The following is an 18,523-nucleotide window of genomic DNA, read 5'->3' as shown; positions in this document are numbered from 1 at the left end:
ACCACATGAGCTCCCGCCGGGAATCGAACCCGGGTTTCCCACGCCAAAGGCGCGTATGCTAACCGCTTAGCTACGAGGAAGCTCGAGCGTTTTATTGTTTACCTACCTGGAACTTACGAGTTTTGTACTTCAATACAAGAATTTAGATGTCCAACCAATGTTAAGCATTTATGTTTGTCTTTTGGTAATAATAATAATAATAATAATAATAATAATAATAATAATAATAATAATAATAATAATAAGTTTAACATTCCACCATTATGGCATTTGAGATAAAGGAGACACATGATTAATAAAAGTGAATTTTTGTGAAATTAATGTTTTTGTGCTGTCTCACCGAGAATCGAACTCATGGCTACATGCACTAAACGCACACATGATGATGGAAGGGCTGATTTTATTTGGTGTTTATGTATTAGGTTATACTAGTGGTTCCCAACCGATGAATCACACAATCTCATAGAAAGTGTCGTGAAATTTTGGATTTTAAAAATCATGAAGCATTTAAAAATTAGTTAGAATCAGTTTGGAAACCTATACAAGTTAATACATTTAGTGGCACCAGCAATGCTAAAGACTTAATAGTGTCACTGCTTAACAGAAAGATAGGTTTAAACTTACCTACATATATAAAAATGCTGTCACTGTGTTTGTGACTACTTATCTCTTGAACCACCCGACCAATCTTAATCAAATTTTGAAATAGATGAGGTTCTGCCCTAGAATGTTTTTTTCTCATTTCACTTTAGCGGTAGAACGTAGGGGAGGGGGAATTTATAAAAAAATAAAATTTAATAACTCTTGAACCAGGAGACCAATCCCGATCAAATTTGTCACGTAGATGAGGTTCGAGCCTGGGATGGTTTTTATCATTTCATTTTGACAGTGCAAATTAGGGGAGGGGAGGGGGAGATAAAATAAAAATGAAAGTAACTACGTTTGTGCCTTAATAAGTCTTGAACTACCCGACCGTTCTGGATCAAATTTTCAACATACATGAGGTTCAGGCCTGGAATATTGTTTTCATCATTTCACTTTGACGGTGCAACTTAGAGGAGAGAAATATTTAAAAATGATCGAAAATGACTGATATTAGTGTCAAATCCATAGTTTTTGGGGGTCATTGAGACGAACAGTGGCACTTCCGGTGCAGTTTAAGTCCAAATTCAACCTATTATGTCCAAAATGATACTATTCTCCCCGTGCGAGGAACGGGTATTCTGCTAGTATTTTATATTATTATTAATGGAAATGTTAAGAGAGTGCCGCCATGTCGTGCACGTTCAGTAAAGCAGTCGAAAAAGGTTGGAAATCACTGGTCTATACAGTGTGTTTAAAAATTTGATAGACTCCAAGAGGTGGTTCCTTATATCAGACGAAAAAGGAAAGTTAAATAAGCATAGATCGGAAACACTTCCTTTAAGAGTTATAAACCGCCGAAAATGCGAAACCACGTTTTAAAACATCCTGACTTGAAAACTATGGAACATTATCGCAAGTGGTTCAAGGAACTACACAGGAACTAATGTCCACTCTAGCTGAAAATTCATATTTTACTACCTTTCGGTGCCGCCGAAATGAAGGAAGTTGGGGTATGGGAATAAGCTTTTAACTAATAACTGATATTCGTTTTGCCGGTACCAGAGGATTATAAAACATGAATATTTAGATATAGTACATTTTAGTTCCTCTGCAATTCCTTGAATCGCTTGCGATACATCCCATAGTTTTCAAACCAGGATGTTTTAAAACGTGATGTTTCGCATTTTCAACGGTTTATAACTCTGAAAGGAGACGTTTTTAGATGTATGCTAATTAGAACTATTTTTCTTTAATTTAGTACAAGAAGTTAGCTCTCGGAATTTGGTCAACGAATTTCTAACATACTATATACGGTATAATAATTATTGAATCTGTTGATTTGCAAGGGGCACCGTGGCTCACTGGTAGAGCGCTTACTTCTGGTGCGTTGGGTCCCTGGTTCGATTCTCGATCCAGTATGCTTGTGGTGGACAACATCTTGTCTATTGCTTTTTTCTGGGTGCTCCCCTTTCTTCGCAAATTCTCTTTCCATCAACTCTTCCATCATCATACACTTCCATTAATAATTCGTCTCCCTTAGCCTAAAGGACATAATTGTGAGACGCTAAACTGAAAGATTTCATTTCATTTCTATTTATTTCCATTGCTCTGTCTCAAACATTGATATTCAAGTTTTTCCTCTTAATAGGCCTACCTTTAATTTTGAATGGATCCAACTTTCTTAGGCCATATATATAGATTGTGGAAACCGACCTAAGAGAAAGGGAACTTAATATGGGTACTCCTTTAAGATACAAATTTATACTTAATTAACGATACTTATGACAATTCATTGTGTTTTACAATGGTCAACTGCATATAGACAGGCCAATGACAAAATCCTGGATCTGCGCATACATACACGACACATATACTCTAATATAGGTATGTTTGTATGACTGATTGATATGAAGAATAAGCAAATTATTAACTGTATGCATTCATTGTGTTACAAGTAATAGTAATTTAACAACGAAGTGATGGCAAACAATCTTCCAGTAATTCATTGCAATATTTACTTCAAAAATTAAGTAGTTTGTTTAGCCTGGTCTAAAGGAATGCTGGTCTGACTTTTATTAGAATCATACCATGCGTATCCATTTGATTGTCCGTCTTAGGTAATTGTAAACCAAACAGAAAAAAATTTCAAACATATTATAGCATAACTGGAGAAAGAAAAGTCATTACCAAAAATTTTCACTGTTTGTTTTATATTGTTGTACGAGTAGTTTTAGAAAATTCTTTCCAATATTAACATAAAACACAGACTGTGCATTTGGATGATAATAATAATATCCTAGTAGCAGAAACAACTTGCAAACTGCTTCCTGTAAGCTTGAATTGCAAGTCGGCCAAGCTTGCATACAGCTTGATTGGAAAACGTGCAAGCTTGCCGCAAGCTGAATTCCAATAACGAAGTTACATGGAGCAACCTTGCACTCAGTGTCCTATTCATGCTTGACGCAAGCGTTTTACAAGTCAAATCAATAGCCAATGAACGGCCCGGCCAGTGATGCTTTGACGCTCTGCTAAAGGTCTAAAGCATCGTTTGCAAGTACAACAAAAGCCAGATTGTATGAAAGCATGCGTTTCAAGTGCAAACGTAGAAAGCCAAAAGCCAAGCACGCGCCAACTCGCCAAAAGCTACTAAGATGGTAATAATAATAATAATAATAATAATAATAATAATAATAATAATAATAATAATAATAATAATAATAATAATAATAATAATAATAATTGAAATATGTTTATTGGAAGCAAACAGCATTACAGCCACAAGTGCCCCAAAGAAAAAAAAAAGTGTTTTTACAAGCATAGGGCGCATGCAAATAGAATTAACAACATACAATTGATCATACAAAAACAGGTGAAATGAATAAAATATTAATTCAGAAAAAATAGCATAAAAAACGCAGTATCTGTTACAAACTGAGAAATACAAAAATTACAATAGTAAAAGATAAGTATAATTAACATGCATATAGAGAAGTTATGCCATATAGAATAAGTGTACAGTATAAAGTACAAAAATAGATTGTTTACCATGTAGTTGAAACAGTTTACAAAATATTGAAAGAAAAAAAGTTCAAAAAGACACTATACAGCTGCTATTACAGGTTGAAAGTAAATATTTCTAAGTTTAACATATAAAGTAAAATACACTGATTATAATAATAATAATAATAATAATAATAATAATAATAATAATAATAATAATAATAATAATACGGACATTCGGAATTTTTAAATTCCGGATTTTTTCGAAATTTGGAGTTTTTCCATTTTTAATTTCCGGATGCCGGGAAGTAAAAATTCCGGAATTGGCCATCCCTATTAAAGTCGAACCAATCAAACATTTAGTTTCACAACGATTGAACACCTTCACTGACGGTCTTGCATGCTTCCAATGAACTCTTATCTGATCCAGTTGATTTCCCGTTTTTCAGTTTGTTTCATACTTTATAAACGTCTAATGTTGAGATATCTCAAATCATTCCTTCATTTAACTGTTTATCTTCACTTTATTTCTAATTTTCCACTTTTAGTACTTCTTTAACACATATCTACATTCTTTCACTTTATTATATTTGTTCTCTCTTGAATTTTATTTATTGATGTGTGTTTCGCCTTGCTTCGATGCCTTGCGAGATTTTTTTTCCTGTTCTTTCTCCGTTCTTAAGTTTTCATATGGATTCATACATACATTCTCTACCGTATGTGCAATTCGTGCATGTGCAGGGGGCGGCAAAATCTGTTATAACTACATTATTTAAAAGAAATATTTCCTTTTAGAAACAGATGGTAATTAAATTTACTAAGCTGACTTCTATTTGAATACTACATTCATAAATTACTTTTAGGTCACATAGTTTAAAGTCAGATGGACAGTGCTAAAACTAATCCCAGCATGAGTGGCTTGATTGTTGTCAAATACAAGAACTCAATTCTCAAACAGTAGCGGACACCTGTTCCATTTAATTAGTTACCACAGTTTTGATATGAAAACTAGTCTTGTCTTTGTAACAAACAAGTTCCGTATCATTGAAAATGGAAATAGTTTTTTTTTTATTTTTTTTAACAGATGTTGAAGGAAAATCAAGAAATAAAGATAAAAGAGCTAGTTGCACTGGAATTGCAAACTGATATAGAAATATTGAGATTGAAACTCGATATTTAATTCCACAGAAAGGATTACATCTTTCATCTGCGGGTGTTGAGTTTGAAATGAAATCGTTGAGTTTTACGTCCCACGGTTATGCCGGTTAGGCTAAAGGAGACGGTGATTATGAGAAACGAATGAAATGGTGGAATGAAGAAAGTGGGAGGAAACGGGAGAACCCCGAGAAAACCCACGCACACGGTGTTTGTCCACCACAAAGTTCACTTGGCGGGAGCAGGGTTTGAACCTGGGACCCCATGCACCAGAGGTGAACGCTCTACCACTGAGCCACCGCGGCCCCCTCATCTGCGGGTGTGTTTCCTATATCTTTCACTAATATATATTAATATTATTATTTAAAAAAACAAAACAGGCACAACGAGATTGTATTTTTAATGTTTAGGCCTTTCAAAGTGTGTGTGTTTTTTCCCTTTTCTTCATTGTTCATGATGGGAAATGAAATCTTTTAGTTTTACGTCCCACGATTATGCCGGTTAGGCTAAAGGAGTGATGATGAGTAATGAATGAAATGGTGGAATGAAGAAAGTGAGAGAAAACAGGAGAACCCCGAGGAAACCCACGCACCCGGTGTTTATCCACCAGAAAGTTCACTTGTCGGGGGCTGGAATCGAACCCGGGACCCCAAGCACCAGAGGCGAACGCTCTACCACTGAGCCACCGCGGGGATCTTATAGCGATGCAATTTTCCTCATGTCTAGGCGTTTCTTCAGAATATGCATCACAGTCGTATGAGATAAGCATGTCTAAACTGATATCTCACGTATTGTGTGACGTCGATCTAGCTGCAGTAGCACGCTAACAATCTGCACTGCCTCTTCATTGACAGTAGGATGACCTGACCGAATCTTGTTTCCTGTGCGTTCACGATCTTTTTTTGAAAGCCTTTACTTACCTCGCCACAGTTCTTAGGGGTAATGCCGTGTCCCTGCACGCCTAACGAAGACCATGGCAATATCTTGCTGTACAGTCTCGCGGGGACAATCAATTTGAACCAATTTCATTGTTCTTGTTTGCTGTGTAGACAACAAAACTGTTTACACCACCACCTCACAACCTAATATCGTCTTTCCTTTACAACACCTAGCTTTGCGTCAGAAGGGGAATCTATTTAGGAGACGTAGGTAAGGCATCGACTAATATGTAAGGCTACTAGGCGTGAGAATTATTTGTTTCCTTTCCTTTTGTATCTACAACAGTATTGCCACCATTAAATTTCTAACCCTCGTAGAATGTTATTGCTAGATCTAAAGATCTTGAATACTAAAACTACTATTCTTGCACTCTTGATTAATGCTTTCTTATTCAAATCAGTGTATCCTGATTTCTTCGTTTTGGTTTGCCGTGTGTAAATTTAAGTTTATTCCTATGTCCGTTCTTTTTTCCGCTGCTGCTTGTTCTGCATTTCTTTATTCTTAAGTGCAAAATTGATGCTTCAATTTGTCTTTCCCTCCCACCTAAGATACATATGCACTTATCACTTTGATTACAACGCCTACATGCAATTAGACTTGCTCGTCACTCATGCGGTAAACTTCTTCAATGTTATCTTTAATTTATATGGAGAGTATAGTTCATTTTTCCATTTCTTTCCTGTTTACTTGCTCCGCGGTAGTTTCTTTTTTTAAAAGTCATATCCTTGTCCTTTTTCTTTCCTACATTGAATTCTGCACACACACATTGTGTCTCGACAACTTTTTCTCATCAGGTTGGATTGACTTTCTCTCTTCACATTCAGCGATTCGAGACACACAGTCTTATTCTTTCAATACATACTTTAAGAAATATTGATTCGAGTATTCCGTGTTTCCCTGAAAATAAGACCTACCAGAGAATAAACTCTAGCACAAATTCTCAGAATGCTTGTAATAAAGTCGTACTCCACGAATAAACCCTACCCCCAAAATATCCCTTAGTAATTGCAGGGCTCGAAACGAGTTAACTTTATTATTATTATTATTATTATTATTATTATTATTATTATTATTATTATTATTATTATTATTATTATTATTATTATTATTATTATTATTATTATTATCTTTGTACGGTTACTAAAAGGTTACTTTTTAGTCTACAGTTTACTTGTGTCATGGTGATCTATGTCATACTGTCTATATCGATCATTGTCATTATTTTATGAGAACCTTAAGCGGGCTACTGAACAGGTAAATAGACCGCCAGTAATTTCTGAAATGAAAAGTAGGCCTCAAATTGAAATTCCCAAGAGAAAATCGAAAAAACTTTTTTTTTTTTTTTTTTTTTGTAAACTTAAAATTGATGATGTGCTATAACCACAACCTATTAAGACAACGTTGAATCCAGACTTTTGTACAAGAGAGGCAATAAAAATTTGAAAAGGGAAGGGGGCTCTGTCCTAGATTGCAATAGAGCAGCAGGAATCTGTCGCAACAAAACTCGCGACTTGTTATTTTCTGGTTGGTGGCAACAACCAACATATTGCCATTTTTCCCTAAGTAACGTTGTAAAGCACTTGTGTGGGTTTGTATCTAATTTCTAGGTTCTTATTTAATTTCTACTTTATACCAAAACACGGTTCGTTAATTAGAACAATTAGGTTGGACAAAAGAAGAAACTAATTTTCTTTTTTTTTAAAAAAAAATCTTTGCTTTTAAGACTTTTTATTTCCGAAAAAATAAACAGAACAAAACAAAATTATAGATATCCTAGGGGGCGCATATATATTCTAGGGGGAGCTCAGCCCCCTTGAACATGCCTGAATTCAACACTGTATTAAGATGACACTGATAATGAAATATACACTATTCAAGCATTTCATTATATCACCAACAATGCGGCAGTATATAGCTTCACCGGTCTTCCGCTAATCTCTTCGTCTTCACGTACGATTTCTCTGTTTTGATATCGTCCATTAATTGTAGTCTTCTTCACCCTCTCCCTCTCTTTCCTCCCACTATATCCTCTAGCACGTCCCTCATGATACAGTTGCTTCTTAGTCAATGCCCCAACAAGTTGCTCTTCCTCGTCTTAATAATACGAGGTGCGACACAAAAGAAATAACTCAGAGTACTCTAAAGTAATAACTCTAAAGTAATAACTCTAAAGTAATAACTCAGAGTACTTACATTACTCGTTCCTGTCGGTGGTGTCACCTTCAAAGTATTTCCCCTCTGCTTCAACACTTCTTCACTCGCTGCTGCCGTTGTATGTGACATTCCTGGAAGTCATGTTCTATAAGGGACTTCAGTACGTTTTCTATTTTCTTCTAACCTCATTAACGAATGTAAAATGTGTTCCTTTCTCTTCAGATTTTATTTTCGGAAACAAAAACAAATCACAAGGTGCCAAATTAGGCGAGTACGCAGGTGTGTAATACTACAATGTTTTATCGAGCAAAAATTGCTGCACGGATAGGGCCTTGTAAGCGGGTGCACTGCACAAATTTTTGGTAATTGCAATTTTTTCCGTTAAGATGCGTCTTTCTGATTCTCTGTCCAAGTTTACAGCCTCAGCAATTGCTCTAACACTTAATCTGCCGTCATTTCTCACAACATGACGAACATTTTCGATACTTCATTCAGTTACAGAAGAACGCTGGCGGCCTGTTCGTTCATCAATTCAGTGCCCTCAACGGGTCGGGTCGGGTCGGGTTAAAGACCGACCCGACCCGACCCGCGACCCGAATTGACTGACCCGACCCGACTGACCCGAACCGTGATCCGATCTGATTGACCTGACCCGATAACCCGACCCGAGCTGACCCGGTTGACCCGACCCGACAACCCGACCCGAGCTGACCCGATTGACACGACCCGACAACCCGACCCGAGCTGACCCGATTGACCCGACCCGAGCTGACCCGACTGACCCGACCCGAGTAGCCTGACCCGACAACCCGACCCGAACTGACCCGACCCGACAACCCGACCCGAGTTGACCCGACCCGACCCGTTTGAGAGCACTATGCTCACGACACTGGGTGAACGCCAAAATGCACTCACATTGGGAAACTAGTTTTAAAAGCATAATTTTAGAAAATAAAGCATAAAGCATAATTTAAAATATATAGCACAATTCTTGGAAAATTCTATTTTTTAAAGCCAATATTTACAATGCAAAATCATTGAGAACATAACAATGCAACAATGAAGAGCTTATTTTCATTTCTGTAAACTTTCCGGTGCAATCCTTTGATGTGGAGAAAAGAAAGTAAAAGAAGAAATTTTTCCGCCAACCATGAATAGTATGCAAAAACTCCATACTATATTGTTACAGTGACGACGCCAGCTTTAAGTTCTTAGGAGGGCAAAGGAGGGGTAGATACATTTTCGGGGGGCGGCTATTTGCCATACCAAAAATGACATACTTATTACGTTTGACTTATTTTACATTACATTGTGTATTTCGTTGCTGTTTTTATGTTAGATCTATATGATTATAAATTAAACTTATTTCAAATAAAATTTGTAACTAACAAATAAGTAACGTCTGCACATGAAATATTTTTCAATGAAACTTTTGAAGCCTAAACATAAATTGAATTACTTTCGCGTATGCTACAAGTAACACATTCGTCTATATGCTACGTATCTCTCTCTCTCTCTCTCTCTCTCTCTCTCTCTCTCTCTATATATATATATATATATATATATATATATATATATATATATATAGAGAGAGAGAGAGAGAGAGAGAGAGAGCCAGAGAGAGAATTTACGAGGAGCTGCTGAAAATGTCGTAGTCCAATCCAGAAGGAGTGTAGGTACTAGGTAGAAAAATGAAACCGTAGTTTAGAAAAACATATCTCTGTATGTACAAATATAAATTTTCATATTAATAATGAAATTCTTATTGTTTCTCAGGCCTCTGAAGTGATTGTGTGTGCCCAAACAGATAATTTCACGAACATCCAGATCCTTACTGTTATAACATTTTTGTTCCACCAAGGAAAGTCACCGAAGTAAATTAATTAGGAAATCAGTGAAACACCACGGGACTCTCCTCCGTTATATATAGTGTTGAAGAAGTAATTGGCTTAGTATAAACGTAACAATTTCTCAACAAATTATGCTTTTCATCCAGGATGATTAAAAGCAATGACTCTTCCTGGAATCATGGATGCAATTTGTGACATTATTCTTGAAAATTGCAGCATTTCAGCCAGTGGTGGATATAGCCCGGGGCCGGAGGGTCTAGGCCACCCCAGTTTTTGTGTGACAAAAATAATTTAAGCTATTTATATTTATTATAGTCTGAGGTCTGCACCCCGCTTTCTCAGCTTTTACCTTCTCAGCAAAACTTGTGTCAGGGATTCTGGGCATTTCTTCGGAACTCGTCGGTAGCATAATTCAGAATGGCTTGGGTATGCGCAAGTTCTCGGCATAATGGGTTCCCAAAGTATATGTCAGGAGAATAAAAGGGTAACGGCATTAAGAGAAGTATTCTTCCAATTTGACCGTAATGCTGATCAATTTCGCTGACGAATAGTAACCATAGATGAAATATGGTTGTACCACTATGATCCTGAATCGGAACAACAGTCAATGGAGTAGTAGCACTCATTTCTCCATCGCCCCAAGAAGTTCAAGACACAGAAGTAGGTTGAGAAACTGTTTGGAACATTCTTCTGGTATAAGTATGGAGTGGTAGACTACCACCTCAATGGTCAGATATTTAATCCAGAATCTCTACATTACTTACAAAACTGAAAGAAAAATTCAAAGTTCAACGCTGCGGAAAATGAAAAGAAAGGAATTCTGTTCCTTCAGGAGAATACACCTGTCCATCAAGCCCCTGCGAACATAACTGACATTGCATAATCTAGGATTTCAATTTCTAGATCATCATTCTTATTCCGCAGATTTAGCTCCGTCTAACTATTACGTGTACTTATTTCCCAAACTTAAATAACACTTGAAAGATGCCATTTTAGATCTGATAGGGGTAGTGCTACGAACAGTGGTGCGAGGAAATCTAGATTTTTTTTAACTTTTCTGCAAAAGCTGGAGCACTGTACAAGGTAGTATATTGACTCTCGGGGGAAGAGAAGAAGAAGTAAAACTTCACCAATCCACGTGCACTCCTTCTGGATTGGGCTACGAATTTTTCAGCAATTCCTAGTCAATATGGTAGACGTCACGTCAGTACTTTGAAACAAAATAAGTAAAGGAGCACTAGTATAAACCAATTACTAACTAAAGATCAGCACTCTGACAATACATTTTATTGGGAATCAATTTCATTCCATAATTTTATTATTATCATTTGCAGAAAGGGAAAACAACTCTTTTTATCTCCTTCAAAAAATTAAGCCCTAGTAGTTGCAAACTAAGCTGTTATAAGCACATCCTCTGAATATTGGAAGCCGAGAATAATGTTTCAGAAAAAAGAAGTTTTAAATAAAACAAAATATGAAACTGAAAACTTCAAACCTGGACAAATACAAACAAGTTACGTAACTGGTTTAACCTTTCTTTTGTTTCCAATCGAAGTTGATCCAATGAGAAGAAAACAAGTCGACCAAATCTACTATTGTTCGCTAGGCACAATTATTAAAAATCATAAGAAAGAAGTATAACTAAAATTTACCTCAAAAGGGGCTAAATTAGAAAACAGAAATATGCGTGCATACCCAGACGCTCAAAGAAGAAAGCTTGAGGATTAATCTGCCACATAGTAAATTCATGGAAAGTAGACTACAATTTGTCAATGAGATTGGTTATGATACTGATATATAATACTACATGAAGAATGTTTAAAGATTGTACGAGTCTGGGGGGGCAGTCTAGGCGGCAGTCAGGGGGGCAGAAATAGCTACTAGGGGGGCGCTCGCCCCCCTTGCCCCCCTCTGGCGTCATCACTGTATTGTTATGTTTACTTTTTGAACTTAAGCACTTTCTGTACTTCGGTGGCATATTTTACTTTCCCTTTCTGTATATATGTACCTGTAAGGCGCACACAAATTATAGAAAAAATTTATTCGAGCAAAGCACATCTCTTTAAAATGAATTAAGTAGAAAGTTCATTAAATATGAGAGAAACTAGTTGCAAAAAAATATCAATAAATAGATCAAGATATTTAGAATATTTGATGTATAATAAATATACATTATACACGATTAATGTAAAATAATCATTGAAATTAACAATAAAGCATAATTTAAAAAAAAAAACATAATTAAACAAGAAATAAAGCATAATGTGGGTTGCTCTAACTATTAAGTTGTATGAAGACGAGAAGAAAACGAAAGCTGATTCCTTAACGAATTTCGTTGATCATCTTTGTGTCTACAAAAACGCATTCCTAGAAACCTACAAGCTAGGTATCATCTCTGTGATTATATCAGTTTCTAGTGCTACATGTGAAAGGTCATTCTCTTCTTTGAAAAGATTAAAGACTTGTATACGCAAGTCAATGACTCATGATAGGTTGAAAAACTTAGTGTTACTTTATATTGAGAAGAATATTGCTAAATCGTTAGATCTTTAACAAGTTGTGGATATGTTTGCTGCTGCCCACACGAATAGAAAGATCCTCTTCAAGTAGAGGCATGAACCTATAAGTTATTTTCTTTACCTGTAAAAGTGTATTTGTTTCCATCAGCTACACATATTTTAAACGCCATGATTAAATAACTATTTACTTATATTAGAAATCAATTGCATTAATGAATCCTAGTTGTTTGAGGTACTAAATTCTTATATTTTCACTGTTTTCCAAAGAGTAAAATCATGAACAATAAAGGTGGAAACATTCACCTTGAATACACACACACACATACACACACACACACACACACACATATATATATATATATATATATATATATATATATATATATATATATATATATATTGGAGATGTCCCCCTCAAAATCCTCTTGAGCCCTTCATTGCCCCCCCTGAAAAAAAACTCTAGCTACGCTACTGGACACCATGCACCAGATATGAATTCTCTACCACTGAACCACAGCGGCCCTGCTTGGGCTTGGTCGTCCATATCCAATCTCTCGGGTCCAACCCGACTGACCCGACCCGACAACCCGACCCGATAACCCGACTGACCCGACCCGATAACCCGACCCGAGCTGACCCTATTGACCCGACCCTACAACCCGACCCGAGCTGACCCAATTGACCCGACCCGACAACCCGACCCGACAACCCGACCCGAGTTGACCCGATTGACCCGACCCGACAACCCGACCCGAGCTGACCCGACTGACCTGACCCGACCCGACCCGAGCTGACCCGACCCGTTTGAGAGCACTCACAGCTCTCCGTACCCTCCAAACACCTTTCGAACACTTCTGTACTACCACTCGAACACTTTTGTCCTTGACATGCAGGCTTCACCATAAACTTCCTTCAACATTTGAAATGTTTTAGTGGCAGATTTTCGTAGTTTCACGAGAAACTTGATGTTTATTCTTTGTTCTTGTACTTTTACGCTCGTCATTTTCTGCCAACGCACTCACATATGTGTTCATTCTTTACCGCTTATCACGCGAATGGCTGGGCCGGGTAAGTCCAGTTAACTGTTCTAGGTAGGGGAGGTATGGTAGTTTATCCTTACAAAACAATATGCATTATGTTAATTATTTTTGGTAAAACAGCTACAATCCGGTTTCTTTCCTGTAACACCTTGTATCTAAAATTGTTCTTTTCTCCCCCACCATATATAATACCCTTTCATTCGTTTTCTGCTCGACCCAGCTAATTCTTTCCATTCTCCTCCACACCCACATTTCGAAAGCTTCCAGTTCTTTTTCATCTTTTTTGTGTAATGTTCATGTTTGTGACCCATGTGACATTGCGTAATGCGTAATGTCTCACAATAGTACATAGAAACAATTTTATAAGTTTTTTTCATAACTCTTTATTCCAGGTTCCACAAAATTTTCTTTCTCCTAAAGGCTTCTTTCGCCATTCCTATCCTTGCTTTTATTTCACGTTCGCACTTCGTGTCATCACTATAGCCTCAAATTATTATTAACTCTCAAACTTTACATTAACTATAATATTGTCTAACGATGACATCGAGATGAATAAAATATCTTTTGAGTGTCGATTCTCATATGTATTTTTTGAGAAAACTGAGACAATTGCCAATCTGATACAGTTCATATATTTTAATGCTGCAATAAACAATTTATTTGTTTATTTATGTAATGTTTATGAAAATTGTACACTAATAAGGAGCAGATTGTATCTATTGCCTGATTTCTCCTAACTGTGACACACATACTGCTTTTAAACGTATTTCTCAATACTTTATACAAAACAAGTTCGGTTATATTTAATATTTTAAAAATTATTTCTACAGTGGAAGACAATTTTAACATTTCGTATTGATAAAAAATGCATGCGCTCATCGATAAGTACTTCTGTAATTGCTACCTACAATATTTCAAACGCCATGCAACCGTTGTTTCTATTATTTTTTCCTTGTTTCAATGAGGAAAAGAAACTGATAGTAGTAATAGTAATAGACATTAAAGAAAGAAGTTTTTCATATGTATCTACTGCATGTAATTGAGACAATGGCATTACTTTATCAGCCACACTTCAACATAACATGTATTTACGTGTTTGTTTGTTATGCGATAACTTTCATGAAATTCAAATTATTTTAGTGGAGTCGTCGGGGCTCATTAGAAAATAGTGTATGAGGTTCAAATCAGTCCAGAATTGATGCTTAAATTTCCCTTTCCCCATCCCCATACATATACTTAGAAGTTTAATTATATATAAAACGTGATATACATATAATTCTCATTCATTTGTTTTTTAAAGTCGATCAAGAATATGGGGTGAAAAAAAATGAAATGAAATTTTTGAGTTTTACGTCCCACGGTTATGCCGGTTAGGCTAAAGGAGACGGTGATGATGAGTAATGAATGAAATGGTGGAATGAAGAAAATGGGAGAACCCCGAGAAAACCCACGCACACGGTGTTTGTCCACCACAAAGTTCACTTGGTGGGAGCAGGGTTTGAACCCGAGAACCCTAGCACCAGAGGTGAACGCTCTACCACTGAGCCACCGCGGCCCCTGGGGTGAATTTACTTCATGTTACAAAAATATATCCAAGATAAAGAACTCCGCACAATCCTTATGGAAATTGGATTTCGGTGGAATTGCTTGAAACCGTGATATGTTGTAGATATTGTGATCCTGAGAAAATGTCTTACTGGATACAACCACCAATTACTGACCATTTGGCTACTACAAGGCCACTTCTCTGAAGACAGCCGATGATACTGTTATTTAGTTGGGTTTTCGGTGAAAATGACTGAAACAGTGATATGTTGTAGATATTGTGATCGAGAGAAAGTCTGGATGGGCACAACCACAAATCATTAACCGTTTGGTCACTATAGGCCACGTTTTTGAAAACAGCTAAGTATAACTACGTTCTAGATTTTGGTGAATATAAGTGAAACTGTGGTATGTAGTAGATCTTCTCATAGCGAGAGAAAGTCTTAATGTGCACAACCATAAATTATTGACCGTTTGGCCACTACAGGTTCAGATTTTTTAAAACAGCCTGGTATAACCATATTTTTTAAAATTTCTGTGAAAATGAATGAAACTGTGATGCATTGTAAACGTCGTGATCCTGAGAAAAATTGTTAATTTGTGGCTACCAAGCACAGTTGGTAGAGAATTTGTTCGCATTGGGGAGGTTCGGTCCAGGCCGGTCATCCTGTGAGGGTTTTCCAGGGCTTTGCTTTGTCCCACAAGATGAACATCGAGTTATCTATGCATGAATGGTGTTGGCCTCCACTCTGCCCATCCCTTTTCCCGGTTGTGGGATAGGATAAGAAGATCTAAATCTTTTCAGATTTCATACAATTCCACGAAAAATCCCAGAATATCGTTACCTTCTGTTGTTTTAAAGAATATGACCCCGTAGTGGTCAAATGGCCAGTGATTTGTGGTTGTGTCTATTGAGACTTTTTCCCAGAATAACTATATCTACAACATATCACGGTTTCAAGAAATTCCACCTAAATCCAGAATACCGTTACCTTCTGCTGTTCTCAAAAAAGTGGCTCTGTAGTGGTCAAACGGTCAGTGATGGATGGTTATGAATATTGAGACTTTTTCTCAGAACCACAATATCATCAACATATTACAGTTTTAAACAAAAGAATACCGTTAACTTCTGCTGTTATCACAAGAGTAGCCTTGTAGTGATCAAACGGTCAGTGATCGGTGGTTGGGCCTATTGAGACTTTTCTCAGGATCACAATATCTACAGCATATCACGGTTTCAAGCAACTCCACCGAAATCCAGAATACTGTTACCCAGCTGTTTTAAAAAAAAGTGGTCCTGTAGTGGCCAAATGGTCAGTTAATTGCTGGTTGTACTCATTGAGACTTCTTTTCAGGATTACAATATCTACAAGATATCTATCACAGTTTCAAGCAATTCCACCGAAATCCAATTTCCATAAGACCTTTTCGTGCTGGACCTTTTTGTAAAAAATTTTCGATTTCATCAAATGTAATGTATGTTTTCTTTTAGAGCTCAAAATTATTTCTACTGCCTGTATTTAAGTCAATCAAGAGCAATAGGCTGAATTCATATATACTAGATCTTCAGTAAACGCCTTTGGCCTGCTGTATCATCTTTGTAGTTTTAGTTTTAGGATTAGGATTAGGAATTAGATTTCTTGGCATTCGGCATCGGACTGTGGAAGTGTCATGTTTGACTCCTTCATTGTTAAGTTCTATATGTAGCATATTTCTTTGGAGCCCACCTAATATAAATAATGTCAGAAGTGCTGCCGTCGTGTGTCGTGCTTGACCCTTCAATTATATTGTAAGTTCTATATGTGACATATTGTCTTGGAGTTCAGCGGCAACGCATGGAAGTATGTCATGCTTGACTCATCCATATTGAAACCAGATATGGTAGAGTGGAAGAATCGAGAAATATTTCTCGCTGTTTCTTATTGTGCTTCCTTTGATACTTGTCAACAGACATAGCTGAGCAAGTGCCAATGGCTTATTGCAGAAAGGGACTTAACTCACTTTTTTTTTTTTTTTTTGAGGTATCGGAGTTAGTGTTATTTTTGAAGTCCCCAATTACAGACACATCGTTTAGTGCAGAAAGGACGTCAGTCGCACGAGCCTATAACCAAGACAATACACAGTCAAAATTATTCTTTAGTGCAGAAAGGTACCTAAATGACTGACTCGGGGCCCTTTCTGCAATAAACTTGGCTACTCTGTAGGAACGGGCACTGGTGGTACAACTTCAATGTAAATTTAATCTCACCCCACTTGATAGCTCTCTAGATTAATTATATTGCCGATTATGTGCCTTTTAGTGTAAAGAACTGCATCTTTTCTCGGATAATTGTAATTGACAAAATAAAAACCATACATTCTATTGCATTTTACTTACATTAACACCCATTAGACACTTTCAAATCATGCACCATTTTCCACTCAGAGGTTACTCCTATCCTCCAATGCGACCGAAAGTTTAGTAATATTCGACATCCCATTAGACATTGCAGTCGTATTTATACATTGTACGAACTGATCACGCTAATCTGTAATGCATCTCGTGATGGTCAAAATACTGTTAAACTTATAGACACCAGTGTCATTATTGTTTTCGCAATGTGGTGACCTCATGTCTACAAAAAATGTGCCATCTGTGGAAACTACCATGTGTTTCCACAAGAGTATGAAGTATTTTCAGATTTCTAAATATCAATACTTTGAATACTGTGTGGAACTTAAGAGTACTGCCAAAATGTCAGAATTAATTAGAAGTTTGACGTCTCACACCTTCTGCCTGTCCAAAGGTGTAAGTATTGTACTTTCTTCGCCATGTACGTTCCCATCTGCTCGCATGCCGATCAAGCTTGCTAAATTGAAGGATATACGAATTGCCTTGTCGTATGTACCTGATGACCTCAAAGGATTTTATGAAGAGATTCTTCAGTGGTCCACTGCAGGCAACAATGAAACAGACTCAAATGTTGAATAACACATGAATGTATGAGCTCTGGATCAAAAAATAGTACATTTATTTTATTACGCTATTAATGTTATAAGGTTTTCCTCAGAATTATAAAAAAACGGCTCAGGTTCCTTTCTGCAATAAGCCATTAAAAACGTATGTTTTCTTTTAGACCTCAAAATTATTTCTATTACCTGTATTTAAGTCAATCAAGAGCAATGACATACTGAATTCATATGCAGTAGTTCTTCAGCTGCCGTCGTATGTCGTGCTTGACTAAGTTCTATATGTGACACGTTGTCTTGGAGTTCAGCAGAAAGTCATGATGCCGGAAGTATGTCATGCTTGACTCATCCATATTGAAACCAGATGTGGTAGACTGGAAGAATCGAGAAATATTTCTCGCTGTTTCTTACTGTGCTTGCTTTGATACTTGTCAACAGACATAGCTGAGCATGTGCCTACTACACCCCTTCTCACTGGAAAAGATTGCCAAAACGTACTTTCTAAGGGCTGAAATCTTAATAGTTTTAAAGACGCCTGTGATTGGGCATTGTGCAAGAATTGCTCGTTCGAGAGTGCATTCTAAATAAATAAATAAACATTCTGAATAAACATTATTAAATAAATAAATAAGATAATGGGATGCGCCTATTAATATAATGGATCGAAATCTAGCTTCCAGTTATACCTACTGGTGGAGAAGATATCGTAAGGAACCAAACCCAATAGTATGACTACAACCTGGCAGAGAGTCCAACCCATTTCTGGGGAACCCTGGAAACTAGGAGA

The 18,523-nt window shown here is 36.8% G+C and overlaps 1 long non-coding RNA gene across 1 annotated transcript in view; it reads left to right on the top strand.

Moving 5' to 3' along the window:
• Positions 1-18,523, top strand: part of LOC145665798 (uncharacterized) — a 951,267-nt gene that overhangs the window by 23,777 nt on the left and 908,967 nt on the right. The gene's annotated exons all lie outside the window — the stretch shown is intronic.

Source organism: Thermobia domestica, chromosome 12 (assembly GCF_964235325.1).
Source record: "Thermobia domestica chromosome 12, izTheDome1.hap1.1, whole genome shotgun sequence".
In the NCBI taxonomy this organism is placed as follows: Eukaryota; Metazoa; Arthropoda; class Insecta; order Zygentoma; family Lepismatidae; genus Thermobia; species Thermobia domestica.
This window is presented reverse-complemented; position numbering and strand designations above follow the sequence as displayed.